Below are 20,000 nucleotides of genomic sequence, written 5' to 3' on the forward strand. Positions count from 1 at the left end.
TATGTGTCCTGCTTGAGTAATATATATATATATATATATATATATATATATATATATATATATATATATATATATATATATGTAAAATTTAGGCAGTCTGGCCTAATATACAAACTGCATAATTGATTATACCAAATACAGATATTTAACTCCGTATCTCTAAAATCTCTACATGCAGGTAGGATCTGTGGTACAGTATCACAATACATATAACATATCTGTAAATCTATATATATTCTGGACAGAAAAAAAGTTTTATGGAAACAATTGTTCACTGCCACTCTTGTGAATGTAGCAACATTAATCTAAAAGAGCATTGAAAAAAAAAATATCATTGTAAGTTTATTTAGTATGGCCCAGTTAAGTATCTTACGATGAGTTTGTTTTTTTTGTAGCCAACGCTTTCTGCTGATTATTGTTACTGTCTAGCAGTTTATATGTTTCATAATTCACTCATATTTCTAGGGTGTGATATTGGAAAGCTTTTACCATGCACAGGGAATCTGCTCTCTACCTTCATGCACATTGTTTATGACTATAGGGAGACTTTTAATGTTTTTTGGAGGTTCTTATTACTTGAGAGGGGAAGTCCAGTTTTTTGTATTCCTGTAATTAAGGTGTGTTTGTCTCACTCAGTACTTTTTTTTCCTCTAATGGGCTGTTCATCCAGTTTTAGCTATCAGAAATTAATACGTGTTTATCCTGCAGGACCCGAATTGGCTGAGGACTCACAGTGTTCTCCCACTCAGCGATCCCAAATCGTGAAGGTCATAATGGGAATTGGAAGTCATTTGCACAGGTGAGGTTGTTGGTTATATAATATGTGATACATTCTATAGGCCTGATTATCTAAAGCTTTCCCTGGTTTCTGTCGATGCTGGTGACCATCAGGCTTTACGTAGGATATGAGTGAGGCCGTGTGTGATGGAGAAATGTTTGTAAACAAATTAAGGGTTATGTGATACAGGTGATGCTGTGTGTGATAAGTGAGGCGGTGTGTGATGGAGAAATGTTTGTAAACAAATTAAGGGTTATGTGATACAGGTGATGCTGTGTGTGATAAGTGAGGCGGTGTGTGATGGAGAAATGTTTGTAAACAAATTAAGCACTATTTGATACAGGTGAGCCTGTGTGTGAGATATACAGATGAGGAATTGTGATTAAAGTGTTATACATGGCTAAGGCTGCATTTAATACAGAGTATGCTGTGTGTGAGAATGGAAAAGGTCGTATGTGTAAAAGTCTGAACCTGATATAGGCAAGGCTATTACTATAACAGGTTGTGGGATATAAATTTTAATCCAGACGAGACAGAGCTGGGAAGTTTAACACATAGGTGAGTGATACAAAGTGTATGTGGGGAAGATGACTGTGTAATATATATGGGACTGTGTGTAATACATGCAGGTTGTGTGTGATATAAACTGTGTTTGACATAGACGAAGGGTGTGTGACATCAACTTTATGTTATCCATATAAATGTGTAAAACAGACTGCATGTCATACACATGAGACAGTTTGTGATACAAGTGGGGGCTGTATATGATACAGATCGATGATGTGGATGGTATTGGCTGTGTATGACAGATAAGGATATTTGTTTAATACAGACCAGGGTGTGTGGAATAAAGTTGGGGTGATACTAAAGGGGCTATATATAGCAGAGACGTTATACGATACAGGTGTGGTATCTATTGTGTTATACCAATGTGATGTGTTACACAGTATATGTGTTATACCAATGTAATGTGTGAGACAGGCTGTGTGTGATACAGATGTAATGTGTGAGACAGGATATGTGTTATACCAATGTAATGTGTGAGACAGGCTGTGTGTGATACAAATGTAATGTGTGAGACAGGCTGTGTGTGATACAGATGTAATGTGTGAGACAGGATGAGTGTGTGTGTGATACAGATTTAATGTGTGACACAGGATGTGTGTTATACCAATGCAATGTGTGACACAGGATATGTGTTATACCAATGTAATGTGTGACACAGGATATGTGTTATACCAATGTAATGAGTGAGACAGGCTGTGTGTGATACAGATGTAATGTGTGAGACAGGATATGTGTTATGCCAATGTAATGTGTGAGACAGGCTGTGTGTGATACAAATGTAATGTGTGAGACAGGCTGTGTGTGATACTGATGTAATGTGTGAGGCAGGATGAGTGTGTGTGTGATACAGATTTAATGTGTGACACAGGATGTGTGTTATACCAATGCAATGTGTGACACGGGATATGTGTTATACCAATGTAATGTGTGACACAGGATATGTGTTATACCAATGTAATGTGTGACACAGGCTGTGTGTGATACAGATTAATGTGTGAGACAGACTGTGTGTGTGATACATATGTAATGTGTGAGACAGGCTGTGTGTGATACATATGTAATGTGTGAGACAGGCTGTGTGTGTGAGATACATATGTAATGTGTGAGACAGGCTGTGTGTGCGATATATATGTAATGTGTGAGACAGGCTGTGTGTGTGATACATATGTAATGTGTGAGACAGGCTGTGTGTGTGATACATATGTAATGTGTGAGACAGGCTGTGTGTGTGATACATATGTAATGTGTGAGACAGGCTGTGTGTGTGATACATATGTAATGTGTGAGACAGGCTGTGTGTGTGATACATATGTAATGTGTGAGACAGGCTGTGTGTGTGATACATATGTAATGTGTGAGACAGGCTGTGTGTGTGATACATATGTAATGTATGAGACAGGCTGTGTGTGTGATACATATGTAATGTGTGAGACAGGCTGTGTGTGTGATACATATGTAATGTGTGAGACAGGGTGTGTGCGTGATACATATGTAATGTGTGAGCCAGGCTGTGTGTGTGATACATATGTAATGTATGAGACGGGCTGTGTGTGTGATACATATGTAATGTGTGAGCCAGGCTGTGTGTGTGTGATACATATGTAATGTTTGAGGCAGGGTGTGTGTGTGATACAGATGTAATATGTGAGACAGGCTGCATGTGAGATACAGATGTAATGTGTGATACAGATGTGAGACATGCTGTGTGTGATACAGATGTAATGTGTGATACCGATGTGAGACAGGCTGCGTGTGTGATACAGATGTAATGTGTGAGGCAGGGTGTGTGTGGGATACATATGTAATGTGTGAGACAGGCTTTGTGTGTGATACATATGTAATGTGTGAGACAGGCTGTGTGTGTGATACATATGTAATGTGTGAGACAAGCTGTGTGTGTGATACATATGTAATGTGTGAGACAGGGTGTGTGTGATACATATGTAATGTGTGAGACAGGCTGTGTGTGTGTGATACATATGTAATGTGTGAGACAAGCTGTGTGTGTGATACATATGTAATGTGTGAGGCAGGGTGTGTGTGTGATACATATGTAATGTGTGAGACAGGCTGTGTGTGTGTGATACATATGTAATGTGTGAGACAAGCTGTGTGTGTGATATATATGTAATGTGTGAGACAGGCTGTGTGTGTGATACATATGTAATGTGTGAGACAAGCTGTGTGTGTGATACATATGTAATGTGTGAGACAGGCTATGTGTGTGATTCATATGTAATGTGTGAGACAGGCTGTGTGTGTGATACATATGTAATGTGTGAGACAAGCTGTGTGTGTGATACATATGTAATGAGTGAGACAGGGTGTGTGTGTGATACATATGTAATGTGTGAGCCAGGCTGTGTGTGTGTGATACAGATGTAATGAGTGAGACAGGTTGTGTGTGTTATACATATGTAATGTGTGAGACAGGTTGTGTATGTGTGTGTGATACATATGTAGTGTGTGAGGCAGGCTGTGTGTGTGATACATATGTAATGTGTGAGACTGGCTGTGTGTGTGATACAAATGTAATGTGTGAGACTGTCTGTGTTTGTGATACAGATGTAATGTGTGACACAGGCTGTGTGTGATACAGATGTAATTTGTGAGACAGGCTTTGTGTGATACATATGTAATGTGCGAGACAGGTTGTGTGTGTGATACAGATGTAATGTGTGAGGCAGGTTGTGTGTGTGTGATACAGATGTAATGTGTGAGACAGGTTGTTTGTGATACATATGTAATATGTGAGACAGGCTGTGTGTGTCATACAGATGTAATGTGTGAGGCAGGCTGTGTGTTCGATACAGATGTAATGTGTGAGATAGGCTGTGTGTGTGATACAGATGTAATGTGTGAGACAGGCTGTGTGTGTGATACATATGTAATGTGTGAGACAGGCTGTGTGTGTGATACAGATGTAATATGTGAGACAGGCTGTGTGTGTGATACAGATGTAATGTGTGAGACAGGCTGTGTGTTATACATATGTAATGTGTGAGACAGGCTGTGTGTGTGATACAGATGTAATGTGTGAGACAGGCTGTGTGTGTGATACATATGCAATGTGTGAGACAGGCTGTGTGCGTGATAGAGATGTAATATGTGAGACAGGCTGTGTGCGTGATACAGATGTAATGTGTGAGACAGGCTGTGTGTGATACAGATGTAATGTGTGAGACAGGCTGTGTGTGTGATACAGATGTAATTTGTAAGGCAGGCTGTGTGTGATACATATGTAATGTGTGATACATATGTAATGTGTGAGACAGCCTGTGTGTGTGATACAGATGTAATGTGTGAGACAGGCTGTGTGTGTGATACATATGTAATGTGTGAGACAAGCTGTGTGTGTGATACATATGTAATGTGTGAGACAGGGTGTGTGTGTGATATATATGTAATGTGTGAGACTGGGTGTGTGTGTGATACATATGTAATGTGTGAGACAGGCTGTGTGTGAGGCAGGCTGTGTGTGATACATATGTAATGTGTGAGACAGGCTGTGTGTGTGATACAGATGTAATGTGTGAGACAGGCTGTGTGTGTGATACAGATGTAATATGTGAGAGAGGCTGTGTGTGATACAGATGTAATGTGTGAGACAGGCTGTGTGTGTGATATAAATGTAATGTATGAGACAGGCTGTGTGTGTGATATAGATATCTCAACAAAAATTAACACACCGGGGAGTACTTCTTGAATAAAAATCTCCTTTATTCTTTCCACGTTAAAATCTTGTCAGTGTTACTTCTTCCACTGAAATCACAATGCCCGGATATGTCGGCAGCGTCATAGGTCAGCTGACGCGTTTCGGCCAATGGCCTTAGTCTTAGCTGTGTGACTTGCCTATCCGGACTAAAACCTTTTATTATGTGTCCTTCATTGTAATAGGTTAAAATAAACGACGCTGCCGACCCAGTCCCCTTTCTATACTACACATGTTGTTAATCACAGTATATACTTTAAGTCCACATTATTTTAACTTTACTAACTGTATGTATACACTTGAATTTCATGCATAATAGGGCCAGTTTTCCACACTATCTTTGAATTACAAACAATCGATAGTAAATGCAAATAATTAAATAACGTGTCTTATATTCCTGTGCATCACTGACAGCAGAATGGAATGGATAAAAAGGGGGTGTAGGAACACAATCAATGATATATACAATGTATCCACAATTAATGATATATACAATGTATCCACAATTAATGCTAGTACAAAAAGCTAACATATATTCAATTGATCCTAGCGTCTTATAGCATCTGTGTGTATTTTGTAGGTGTATTTTTTAGGTTCCACTCCACAACTTTGTGATACCCCACACTGGTTCATAAGAGCCTTAGAAAACCCTTATTTATGACCTTCTGGATTATAACAAGTGTTGTGATACTCCCATACATATTAAATTCTTCCACCTTACTAAGTCAGAAAGTCAAAATGGAGCTTACCTCCTGTCTTTTCATATTTAGACATTCTTAACGGAGAGGCAAAATGTATACTTCACTGAACTTTAAAGGGAACCTTCTGATCAAATCATCTAATGGCTTCAACAATATGAAAAGTAGCACTATTCTAGCCCTGTAATAAATTGCAGTAAAATGATTAACATGTATGGGACATAACAGGATACACACACCTTCTTTGCTCAAAATAGACATAGACTAAAATGTAAACAACACACATAAACCGGAGTAGTTCTCTCCTTCCATGGTGGGTTTATATTATTCTATTCAGTGCATGGTACATTACATTCCTATGACTCACGGAATGGGAACCCTTGTTTTGTCTAAGCAAGATATTAGTGTGATCCAATCTTAGGTATGGATTCCAGGGAAACTATGATTATTTTAATTCCAGAAATTTACCAGATCAATCTCAGAGTTCAGACCCAGTGGTTTCCTTGTGTCCAATTAAAAGATCCAAAAAACTTCTCTCTTTGAAAGAGCATATTCTACGTCCCCACCTCTGCTTTTAGATCTCACTTTTTCCACTACTGTCCAACTAAGTGTTTCTGAGGAACCAGAGTGCCTGTGTTTGAAATGTTGGATCAATGGAGTTGTTAATTTTCCTGCCTTGATATTTCCTAAATGTTCACAGATTTTTTCCCTGACTTCACGTGTTGTTAAGCCTGTGTATTGGACATGACACTGCGTGCATGTCAACAAATATATCACATTGTAGGATCTGCAGTTAAAGACCTCCCTATTTTCAAAGGTTCTGCCTGTCACCTCACTCCTAAACTCTTTCCCTGGTATAAGATGTTCACAGGCCTTACATGTTCGATTACTACACTTATATACACCTTTGTGTGTTAGCCAAGACCCTACCTGTGTAGGTCTATTAGGGAGTTCAGTGGGAGATATTATATTCCCTATTGTTTTGACCCTCCTATTGGAGAATCTACAGCCTTTGGCTATCACCTCGGCCAAATCATCATCCGCCGCTAATAATGGGAGATGCTCTTTCACAATCTTACAGATAGACTCAAACTGTTCACTGTAATGAGTCACACATGTAATACCCTTGAATTCTTTCTTAGTTTTCTGTGTGGAGTGCAACTTATCACTTAAAAGGTCCCGTTTATCCACTTGTCTCAGTTGTTCTCTCAAGGTATGTACCATTTGTGTGTCATATCCTCTGGATGTCAAGCGATCGGCTAGAGATCTAGAATGTACTTTATATTCATATGGGCCTGAGAAATTCCTCCTAACCCTGATGAATTGAGCTTTGGCTACCGCACCGAAAACCTTACGGGAGTGGCAGCTCTTTGCATGCAGTAAGGAATTCCCAGATATGCGTTTCCTATATACTTCTGTTTTAATCTTACCAGTCCTCTGTCCAGTTAACCTCAGATCCAGTAAAGTCTATTTTCTCAGTAGAGATCTCGTGAGTGAATTTTAATCCCAGATTCCCAATCCATTAGTATTTAAAATGTCGACAAAACCCTTAGCAGTCACTATGTCCCCCTTCCAGATAATTAACAAGTCATCTATGTAACGCCTAAAAAAGGCTATGTTGTTCCTAAAGGCATTCCCTTCTCCATAGATGTGAGACAGCTCCCACCAACCCATGAACAGGTTGGCTTATGAGGGCGCAAACTTTGCCCCCATTGCTGTCCTGGAGATAGAAAAGGAAAGTTTTTAACGTGGAAACAATAAAGGAGATTTTTATTCAAGAATTACTCCCCGGTGTGTTCATTTTTGTTGAGATGTCTGCACGAGCTGCCTGATACTGGGTGGAGTAGGAGTGGCTACGGCACAAGCTGAGAGATTTGCACTGGGCAGTAAGGAGGAAGCTGCCATTGACCGAGGTTAACCCTGAGGAGGAGAGGCTATACGGCGGATGCAAGGGTCTTGATTACACGTCTGTTCCTCTCTATGGACCGGGGTAAGACCATATTTACGGAACTATATGCTTTTGTGACTGTCAATGGGTTTTGTCTCTGTTGTATGAGACACGGAGAGAGATATACATTGTAATTTGGCATCCGAATCTGCCGAAGATATTATATCAATTTAACAGGAGTGAATGGTTTGTTCGTACCATATTGCACACAAATCTCGGCTTGAAAAATAAAGGAAATTTGTGGATATTTATTATGGAGGTAGTTCGGAAAGGGTTGTAACACAGCTTTGTTTTGTTGTGTGACATAGATGTAATGTGTGAGGCAGGCTGTGTGTGTGATACATATGTAATGTGTGAGGCAGGCTGTGTGTGTGATACATATGTAATGTGTGAGGCAGGCTGTGTGTGTGATACATATGTAATGTGTGAGGCAGGCTGCGTGTGTGATACATATGTAATATGTGAGACTGGCTGTGTGTGTGATAAAGATGTAATGTGTTAGACTGGCTGTGTGTGTGATACAGATGTAATGTGTGAGGCAGGCTGTGTGTGTGATACATATGTAATGTGTGAGACAAGCTGTGTGTGTGATACATATGTAATGTGTGAGACTGGCTGTGTGTGTGATACAGATGTAATGTGTGAGGCAGGCTGTGTGTGTGATATATATGTAATGTGTGAGGGAGGCTGTGTGTGTGATACATATGTAATGTGTGAGACAGGCTATGTGTGTGATACATATGTAATATGTGAGACTGGCTGTGTGTGTGATAAATATGTAATGTGTTAGACTGGCTGTGTGTGTGATACAGATGTAATGTGTGAGGCAGGCTGTGTGTGTGATACATATGTAATGTGTGAGACAAGCTGTGTGTGTGATACATATGTAATGTGTGAGACTGGCTGTGTGTGTGATACAGATGTAATGTGTGAGGCAGGCTGTGTGTGTGATATATATGTAATGTGTGAGGGAGGCTGTGTGTGTGATACATATGTAATGTGTGAGACAAGCTGTGTGTGTGATACATATGTAATGTGTGAGGCAGGCTGTGTGTGTGATACATATGTAATGTGTGAGACTGGCTGTGTGTGTGATACAGATGTAATGTGTGAGGCAGACTGTGTGTGTTATATAGATGTAATGTGTGAGGCAGGCTGTGTGTGTGATACAGATGTAAAGTATGAGACTGGCTGTGTGTGTGATACAGATGTAATTTGTGAGATTGACTGTGTGTGTGATACAGATGTAATTTGTGAGACTGGCTGTGTGTGTGATACAGATGTAATATGTGAGACAGTCTAGTCTGTGTGTGTGATACAGATGTAATGTGTGAGACAGGCTGTGTGTGTGTGTGTTACAGATGTAATATGTGAGACAGTCTAGTCGTTGTGTGTGATGCATATGTAATGTGTAACACGGCTTTGTTTTGTTGTGTGACATAGATGTAATGTGTGAGGCAGGCTGTGTGTGTGATACATATGTAATGTGTGAGGCAGGCTGTGTGTGTGATACATATGTAATGTGTGAGACAGGCTGTGTGTGTGATACATATGTAATGTGTGAGACTGGCTGTGTGTATGTAATAGAGATTTAATGTGTGATACAGGTTGTGTGTGTGATACAGATGTAATGTGTGAAACAGGCTGCGTGTGAGAAAGAGATGTAATGTGTGAGACAGGCTGCCTGTGAGATAGAGATGTAATGTGTGAGACAGGCTGCGTGTGTGATACAGATGTAATGTGTGAGACAGGCTATGTGTGTGATACAGATGTAATGTGTGAGACAGGCTGTTTGTGTGATACAGATGTAATGTATGAGACAGGCTGTGTGTGTGGTACAGATGTAATGTGTGAGACAAGCGGTGTGTGATACAGATGTAATGTGTAAAACATATGTAATGTTTGAGACAGGCTGTGTGTGTGATACAGATGTAATGTGTGATGCTGGCTGTGTGTGTGATACAGATGTAATGTGTGAGGCAGACTGTGTGATATAGATGTAATGTGTGAGGCAGGCTGTGTGTGGGATACAGATGTAAAGTGTGAGACTGGCCTGTGTGTGTGATACAGATGTAATTTGTGAGACTGGTTGTGTGTGTGATACAGATGTAATGTGTGAGACAGTCTAGTCTGTGTGTGTGATACAGATGTAATGTGTTAGACAGGCTGTGTGTGTGTTACAGATATAATGTGTGAGACAGTCTAGTCTGTGTGTGTGATACATATGTAATGTGTGAGACAGGCTGTGTGTGTGATACAGATGTAATGTGTGACACAGGCTGTGTGTATGTAATAGAGATGTAATGTGTGATACAGGTTGTGTGTGTGATACAGATGTAATGTGTGAAACAGGCTGCGTGTGAGATAGAGATGTAATGTGTGAAATAGGCTGCCTGTGAGATAGAGATGTAATGTGTGAGACAGGCTGCGTGGCCGTGTGTGATACAGATGTAATGTGTGAGACTGGCTGTGTGTGTGTGATACAGATGTAATGTGTGAGACAGGCTGTGTGTGTGAAACAGGCTGTGTGTGTGATACAGATGTAATGTGTTAGACAGGCTGTGTGTGTGGTACAGATGTATTGTGTGAGAGAAGCAGTGTGTGATACAGATGTAATGTGTAAAACATATGTAATGTGTGAGACAGGCTGCGTGTGTGTGATACAGATGTAATGTGTGAGGCAGGCTGTGTGCAATACATATGTAATGTGTGTGTGATACAGATGTAATGTGTGAAACAGGCTGCGTGTGAGATAGAGATGTAATGTGTGAGACAGGCTGCCTGTGAGATAGAGATGTAATGTGTGAGACAGGCTGCGTGTGTGATACAGATGTAATGTGTGAGACAGGCTATGTGTGTGATACAGATGTAATGTGTGAGACAGGCTGTGTGTGTGTGATACAGATGTAATGTATGAGACAGGCTGTGTGTGTGGTACAGATGTAATGTGTGAGACAAGCGGTGTGTGATACAGATTTAATGTGTAAAACATATGTAATGTGTGAGACAGGCTGTGTGTGTGATACAGATGTAATGTGTGATGCTGGCTGTGTGTGTGATACAGATGTAATGTGTGAGGCAGACTGTGTGATATAGATGTAATGTGTGAGGCAGGCTGTGTGTGTGATACAGATGTAAAGTGTGAGACTGGCTGTGTGTGTGATACAGATGTAATTTGCGAGACTGGCTGTGTGTGTGATACAGATGTAATGTGTGAGACAGTCTAGTCTGTGTGTGTGATACAGATGTAATGTGTGAAACATGCTGTGTGTGTGATACAGATGTAATGTATGAGACAGGCTGTGTGTGTGGTACAGATGTAATGTGTGAGACAAGCGGTGTGTGATACAGATTTAATGTGTAAAACATATGTAATGTGTGAGACAGGCTGTGTGTGTGATACAGATGTAATGTGTGATGCTGGCTGTGTGTGTGATACAGATGTAATGTGTGAGGCAGACTGTGTGATATAGATGTAATGTGTGAGGCAGGCTGTGTGTGTGATACAGATGTAAAGTGTGAGACTGGCTGTGTGTGTGATACAGATGTAATTTGCGAGACTGGCTGTGTGTGTGATACAGATGTAATGTGTGAGACAGTCTAGTCTGTGTGTGTGATACAGATGTAATGTGTGAAACAGGCTGTGTGTGTGATACAGATGTAATGTGTTAGACAGGCTGTGTGTGTGGTACAGATGTAATGTGTGAGACAAGCAGTGTGTGATACAGATGTAATGTGTAAAACATATGTAATGTGTGAGACAGGCTGTGTGTGTGATACAGATGTAATGTGTGAGGAAGGCTGTGTGCAATACATATGTAATGTGTGATACATATGTAATATATGAGACAGGCTGTGTGTGTGATACAGATGTAATGTGTGAGACTGGCTGTGTGTGTGGTACAGATGTAATATGTGAGACAGTCTAGTCTGTGTGTATGATACAGATGTAATGTGTGAGACAGGCTGTGTGTGTGTGTGTATTACAGAAGTAATGTGTGAGACAGTCTAGTTGTTGTGTGTCATGCATATGTAATGTGTGAGACAGGCTGTGTGTGTGATACATATGTAATGTGTGAGACAGGCTGTGTGTATGTAATAGAGATTTAATGTGTGATACAGGTTGTGTGTGTGATACAGATGTAATGTGTGAAACAGGCTGCGTGTGAGATAGAGATGTAATGTGTGAGACAGGCTGCCTGTGAGATAGAGATGTAATGTGTGAGACAGGCTGCGTGTGTGATACAGATGTAATGTGTGAGACAGGCTATGTGTGTGATACAGATGTAATGTGTGAGACAGGCTGTGTGTGTGATACAGATGTAATGTATGAGACAGGCTGTGTGTGTGGTACAGATGTAATGTGTGAGACAAGCGGTGTGTGATACAGATGTAATGTGTAAAACATATGTAATGTGTGAGACAGGCTGTGTGTGTGATACAGATGTAATGTGTGATGCTGGCTGTGTGTGTGATACAGATGTAATGTGTGAGGCAGACTGTGTGTGTGATACAGATGTAATGTGTGAGGCAGACTGTGTGATATAGATGTAATGTGTGAGGCAGGCTGTGTGTGGGATACAGATGTAAAGTGTGAGACTGGCTGTGTGTGTGATACAGATGTAATTTGTGAGACTGGCTGTGTGTGTGATACAGATGTAATGTGTGAGACAGTCTAGTCTGTGTGTGTGATACAGATGTAATGTGTTAGACAGGCTGTGTGTGTGTTACAGATGTAATGTGTGAGACAGTCTAGTCTGTGTGTGTGATACATATGTAATGTGTGAGACAGGCTGTGTGTGTGATACAGATGTAATGTGTGAGACAGGCTGTGTGTATGTAATAGAGATGTAATGTGTGATACAGGTTGTGTGTGTGATACAGATGTAATGTGTTAAACAGGCTGCGTGTGAGATAGAGATGTAATGTGTGAAACAGGCTGCCTGTGAGATAGAGATGTAATGTGTGAGACAGGCTGCGTGTGTGATACAGATGTAATGTGTGAGACTGGCTGTGTGTGTGTGTGATACAGATGTAATGTGTGAGACAGGCTGTGTGTGTGACACAGATGTAATGTGTGAAACAGGCTGTGTGTGTGATACAGATGTAATGTGTTAGACAGGCTGTGTGTGTGGTACAGATGTAATGTGTGAGACAAGCAGTGTGTGATACAGATGTAATGTGTAAAACATATGTAATGTGTGAGACAGGCTGTGTGTGTGATACAGATGTAATGTGTGAGGCAGGCTGTGTGCAATACATATGTAATGTGTGATACATATGTAATATATGAGAGGACAGGCTGTGTGTGTGATACAGATGTAATGTGTGAGACAGGCTGTGTGATACAGATCAATGTGTGAGACTGGCTGTGTGTGTAATACAGATGTAATGTGTGAGACTGACTGTGTGTGTGATACAGATGTAATGTGTGAGGTAGACTGTGTGTGTGATACAGATGTAATGTGTGAGACTGGCTGTGTGTGTGATACAGATGTAATTTGTGAGACTGGCTGTGTGTGTGATACAGATGTAATGTGTAAAACATATGTAATGTGTGATACAGGCTGTGTGTGTGATACAGATGTAATGTGTGAGGCAGGCTGTGTGCAATACATATGTAATGTGTGATACATATGTAATATATGAGACAGGCTGTGTGTGTGATACAGATGTAATGTGTGAGACAGGCTGTGTGATACAGATCAATGTGTGAGACTGGCTGTGTGTGTAATACAGATGTAATGTGTGAGACTGTCTGTGTGTGTGATATAGATGTAATGTGTGAGGTAGACTGTGTGTGTGATAGAGGTGTAATGTGTGAGACTGGCTGTGTGTGTGATACAGATGTAATTTGTGAGACTGGCTGTGTGTGTGATACAGATGTAATTTGTGAGCCAGTAAAATTGGATGTGTCAGGGAGCTCAGTAAAATAGTTACTGCCTGCCCACTAATCACACTCCTCACAAAGTGTGAAAAAAATAGAAAAACGGAAAAGAAGATTGTGGGTGGCGCCAATAAAGGCTAACTGTGGGAATATTAGATTCTAGGAAAGTAATATATCCAAAAGTACAAGTAAAAAATATAATGTAAAAAATCTAGAACCTATTGTGAAAAGACAATATTTATGCATTAATATTATCAAGCTATCTCAGCTCTGAACTCAATAAGTAATAATTCTAAAAAGGCAGATATATTATATAAGTGGCAATAATTTATTAGTAATGCATGGAGTGGTAAAACATTAGAACATTTCAAGTAAGAATTGCACCGGTGCCGCTAAACTTTAAATATTAAATATTAAAAAATTCAATTCAACATAAATTTCTAAAAGACAATTCAATATACCATAAATACAATGTTAAAATCACAAACGTGAAAATGGGACTATTAGTAAACCGTATTTTAAAAGTTATTAGAGATATAGGAAAAATATATCAGCTCTCAATGTCCCTTTAAGTAACCTTGCAGCGATAGTATTAATGAGATTCTGGTTTGCTCCTGTTCCGGATAAAAATAATGAAGTTGCAACATATTATACTATATGGAGTTTTTCTTTTATTGAAACGAAAAAGCTGCTGACTTTCTTTTACCGCACATTGAGGAGGAAGGTCCAACTGTTGAAGAGATAGCCCGGCGGTCATTTAACAGTGGAACCGGACTGTGTTACACCGAGGGGGTACCTGGTGAGTAGAAGTAAGAACTGCAAGCTTAAGAACCTGCCAATATCGCTGAGATTCTTATCCAGCCTGTTAGATAAATCTTACACGCAACAATATTGAAAAGACCAGTCCGGGCTGAGATGATGTAACAATTTGGAATATTATTATATGTTGCAACTTCATTATTTTTATCCGGAACAGGAGCAAACCAGAATCTCATTAATACTATCGCTGCAAGGTTACTTAAAGGGACATTGAGAGCTGATATATTTTTCCTATATCTCTAATAACTTTTAAAATACGGTTTACTAATAGTCCCATTTTCACGTTTGTGATTTTAACATTGTATTTATGGTATATTGAATTGTCTTTTAGAAATTTATGTTGAATTGAATTTTTTAATATTTAATATTTAAAGTTTAGCGGCACGGGTGCAATTCTTACTTGAAATGTTCTAATGTTTTACCACTCCATGTATTACTAATAAATTATTGCCACTTATATAATATATCTGCCTTTTTAGAATTATTACTTATTGAGTTCAGAGCTGAGATAGCTTGATAATATTAATACATAAATATTGTCTTTTCACAATAGGTTCTAGATTTTTTACATTATATTTTTTACTTGTATTTTTGGATATATTACTTTCCTAGAATCTAATATTCCCACAGTTAGCCTTTATTGGCGCCACCCACAATCTTCTTTTCCGTTTTTCTAATTTGTGAGCCAGTCTAGTCTGTGTGTGTGATACAGATGTAATGTGTGAGACAGGCTGTGTGTGTGTGTTACAGTTGTAATGTGTGAGACAGTCTAGTCTGTGTGTGTGATACATTTGTAATGTGTGAGACAGGCTGTGTGTATGTAATGGAGATGTAATGTGTTATACAGGTTGTGTGTGTGATACAGATGTAATGTGTGAAACAGGCTGCGTGTGAGATAGAGATGTAATGTGTGAGACAGGCTGCCTGTGAGATAGAGATGTAATGTGTGAGACAGGCTGTGTGTGTGATACAGATGTAATTTGTGAGACTGGCTGTGTGTGTGATACAGATGTAATGTGTAAAACATATGTAATGTGTGAGACAGGCTGTGTGTGTGATACAGATGTAATGTGTGAGGCAGGCTGTGTGCAATACATATGTAATGTGTGATACATATGTAATATATGAGACAGGCTGTGTGTGTGATACAGATGTAATGTGTGAGACAGACTGTGTGATACAGATCAATGTGTGAGACTGGCTGTGTGTGTAATACAGATGTAATGTGTGAGACTGTCTGTGTGTGTGATACAGATGTAATGTGTGAGGTAGACTGTGTGTGTGATAGAGGTGTAATGTATGAGACTGGCTGTGTGTGTGATACAGATGTAATTTGTGAGACTGGCTGTGTGTGTGATACAGATGTAATTTGTGAGCCAGTCTAGTCTGTGTGTGTGATACAGATGTAATGTGTGAGACAGGCTGTGTGTGTGTGTTACAGTTGTAATGTGTGAGACAGTCTAGTCTGTGTGTGTGATACATTTGTAATGTGTGAGACAGGCTGTGTGTATGTAATGTGTTATACAGGTTGTGTGTGTGATACAGATGTAATGTGTGAAACAGGCTGCGTGTGAGATAGAGATGTAATGTGTGAGACAGGCTGCCTGTGAGATAGAGATGTAATGTGTGAGACAGGCTGTGTGTGTGATACAGATGTAATGTGTGAGACTGGCTGTGTGTGTGTGATACAGATGTAATGTGTGAGACAGGCTGTGTGTGTGGTACAGATGTAATGTGTGAGACAAGCAGTGTGTGATATAGATGTAATGTGTAAAACATATGTAATGTGTGAGACAGGCTGTGTGCGATACATATGTAATGTGTGATACATATGTAATGTGTGAGACAGGCTGTGTGTGTGATACAGATGTAATGTGTGAGGCAGGCTGTGTGATACAGATCAATGTGTGAGACTGGCTGTGTGTGTAATACAGATGCAATGTGTGAGACTGGCTGTGTGTGTGTGTGATACAGATATGTAATGTGTGAGACAGGTTGTGTGTGTGATACAGATGTAATGTGTGAGACAGGCTACGTGTGAGATACAGATGTAATGTGTTAGACAGGCTGCATGTGTGATACAGATGTAATGTGTGAGACAGGCTGTGTGTGTGATAGAGATGTGAGATAGGCTGCGTGTGTGATACAGATGTAATGTGTGAGACGGCTGTGTGTATGATACAGATGTGAGACAGGCTGCGTGTGTGATACATATGTAATGTGTGAGGCAGGATGCGTGTGTGATACAGATGTAATGTGTGATACAGAAGTGAGACAAGCTGTGTGTGATACAGATGTGAGACAGGCTGCGTGTGTGATACAGATGTAATGTGTGAGGCAGGCTGTGTGTGATGCATATGTAATGTGTGAGACAGGCTGCATGTGTGATACAGATGTAATGTGTGAGACAGGCTGTGTGTGTGATACAGATGTAATGTGTGAGACAGGCTGTGTGTGATACAGATGTAATATGTGATACATATGTAATGTGTGAGACAGGCTGTGTGTGTGATACAGATCAATGTGTGAGACTGGCTGTGTGTATGTAATAAAGATGTAATGTGTAAGACTAGCTGTGTGTGTGATACAGATTTAATGTGTGAGACAGTCTAGTCTGTGTGTGTGATACAGATGTAATGTGTGAGACAGGCTGTGTGTGTGAGACAGGCTGTGTGTGTGTGACACAGATATGTAATGTGTGAGACAGGCTGTGTGTATGCAATAGAGATGTAGGGGGCTAGTTATCAAGCCGTCTACTTTACCTGCCTTCGCCGGTTCAATACGCCCACCTAAGCTCGCCTACCATCGCCGCCGCAGACCTGCAAAATTTCGCCTAAGTTATCAAAAAAGCTGTCAAAAAGCCGCACACCAAGTACGGGGCGATGAGCAGCGGTCTGTGAGAGTTATCACTCATCCAATCTCGCTGCTCTTCGGCTTTTTGACAGCTTTATTGCTAGCCTGTCACCAAGCACCCACACTAACTACACTGTTCAAACCCCTATACCGGCGCCCACGGAGCCCCCCGCAACTAAATAAAGTTATTAACCCTTAAACCGCTGCTCCTAGACCCCGCTGCAACTCTTATAAATGCATTAACCCCTAAACCGCCGCTCCCGGACACCGCCGCCACCTACATTATACCTAGTAACCCCTATCCTGCCCCCCCTATACAGCCGCCACCTATAATAAAGTTATTAACCCCTATCCTGCGGATCCCAGACCTCGCCGCAACTAAATAAATAGTTTAACCCCTAAACCGCCGCTCCCGGACCCCGCTGCAACCTATATTAAACTTATTAACCCCTAATCTGCCCCCCCCTACACCGTCGCCACCTATAATAAATTTATTAACCCCTATCCTGCCCCCCCCTACACCGCCGCCACTGTAATAAAATCATTAACCCCTAAACCTAAGTCTAACACTAACCCTACCACCCCCCTAACTTAAGTATTAATTAAATAAATCTACATAATATTTCTCTTATTAACTAAATTAATCCTATTTAAAAATAAATACTTACCTTTAAAATAAACCCTAATATAGCTTCTTAGGATTTATTTTTATTTTACAGGCAACTTTCAATTTATTTTAACTAGGTACAATAGCTATTAAATAGTTATTAACTATTTAATAGCTATCTAGTTAAAATAAAGAGAAATTTACCTGTAAAATAAAAACTAACCTAAGTTACAATTACACCTAACAATACACTATACTTTAATAAATTATTCCTATTTAAAACTAAATACTTACCTGTAAAATAAACCCTAAGATAGCTACAATGTAATTAATAATTACATTGCAGCTATTTTAGGATTTATATTAATTTTACAGGTAACTTTGTATTTATTTTAGCTAGTTAGAATAGTTATTAACTATTTAATAACTACCTAGCTAAAAGAAATACAAAATTACCTGTAAAATAAATCCTAACCTAAGTTACAATTAAACGTAACACTACACTATCATTAAATTAATTAAATAAATTACCTACAAATAACTACAATTAATTTAAATTAAATAAACTAACTAAAGTACAAAAAATAAAAAAAGCTAAGTTACAAAAAATAAAAAAAATAAGTTACAGACATTTCAAAAATATTACAACAATTTTAAGCTACTTACACCTAATCTAAGCCCCCTAATAAAATAACAAAGCCCCCCAAGATAAAAAAAATTCCCTACCCTATTCTACATTAAAAAGTTACCAGCTCTATTACCTTACCAGCCCTTAAAAGGGCCTTTTGCGGGGCATGCCCCAAAGAAAACAGCTCTTTTGCCTGTAAAATAAAAATACAACCCCCCCCAACATTAAAACCCACCACCCACATACCCCTAATCTAACCCAAACCCACCTTAAATAAACAATAGGATTCTATCAGCCAATTGGAATTAAGGTAGGAAAAATATGATTGGCTGATTGAATCAGATTGAGCTTGCATTCTATTGGCTGTTCCGATATGTTAGGTATGAGGTTGTGTGATACAGGTTGTGTGTCTGGTATGTATGAGGTTGTGTGATACAGGGTGTGTGTCTGGTACGTATGAGGTTATGTGATAAAGGGTGTGTGTCTGTTAGGCATGAGGTTGTGTGATACAGGGCGTGTGTCTGGTATGTATGAGGTTGTGTGATACAGTGTGTGTGTCTGGTACGTATGAGGTTGCGTGATACAGGGTGTGTGTCTGGTACGTATGAGGTTGTATGATACAGGGTATGTGTCTGATACATATGAGGTTGTGTGATACAGGGTGTGTGTCTGGCACGTATGAGGTTGAGAGATACAGGGTTTGTGTGGTACATATGAGGTTGTGTGATACAGGGTATGTGTGGTACATATAAGGTTGTTTGATACAGGGTGTGTGTCTGGTACGTATGAGGTTGTATGATACAGGGTATGTGTCTGATACATATGAGGTTGTGTGATACAGGGTATGTGTGGTACATATGAGGTTGTGTGATACATGGTGTATGTCTGGTACGTATGAGGTTGTGGGATACAGGGTATGTGTGGTATATATGAGGTTGTGTGATACTGGGTGTGTGTCTGATACATATGAGGTTGTGTGATACATGGTGTGTGTGGTATATATAAGGTTGTGTGATACATGGTGTGTGTGGTATATATGAGGTTGTGTGATACATGGTGTGTCTGATACGTATAAGGTTGTGTGATATATGGTGTGTCTGATACATATGAGGTTGTGTGATACATGGTGTGTCTGATACATATGAGGTTGTGTGATACAGGGTGTGTGTCTGATATATATGAGGTTGTGTGATACATGGTGTGTGTGGTATATATGAGGTTGTGTGATACATGGTGTGTCTGATACGTATGAGGTTGTGTGATACATGGTGTGTCTGATACGTATGAGGTTGTGTGATACAGGGTGTGTGTCTGATATATATGAGGCTGTGGTTGTGTGATAGTCTGCATGTGGTATAGATGAGCTTGTGTGATACAGTTGAAACTGTGTGTGATACAGATTATATTTTGTGATATGTGCACAGGTGTGTGTTTATATTACGTATTTGTCATACTAATGAAGTAGTGTGTAATATAAATGTGTACGGAATACAGGCTATTTAA

At 39.8% G+C, this 20,000-nt stretch overlaps 1 long non-coding RNA gene across 1 annotated transcript in view; it reads left to right on the forward strand.

Moving 5' to 3' along the window:
- The window catches only part of LOC128665941 (uncharacterized), a 200,250-nt gene that overhangs the window by 9,774 nt on the left and 170,476 nt on the right, over nt 1-20,000 (forward strand). Inside the window, exon 2 of the long non-coding RNA XR_008403199.1 lies at nt 709-799. This is a non-coding gene — a long non-coding RNA (uncharacterized LOC128665941). The remainder of the gene's footprint in view (nt 1-708; nt 800-20,000) is intronic.

This window comes from Bombina bombina, chromosome 7 (assembly GCF_027579735.1).
Source record: "Bombina bombina isolate aBomBom1 chromosome 7, aBomBom1.pri, whole genome shotgun sequence".
NCBI lineage: Eukaryota > Metazoa > Chordata > Amphibia > Anura > Bombinatoridae > Bombina > Bombina bombina.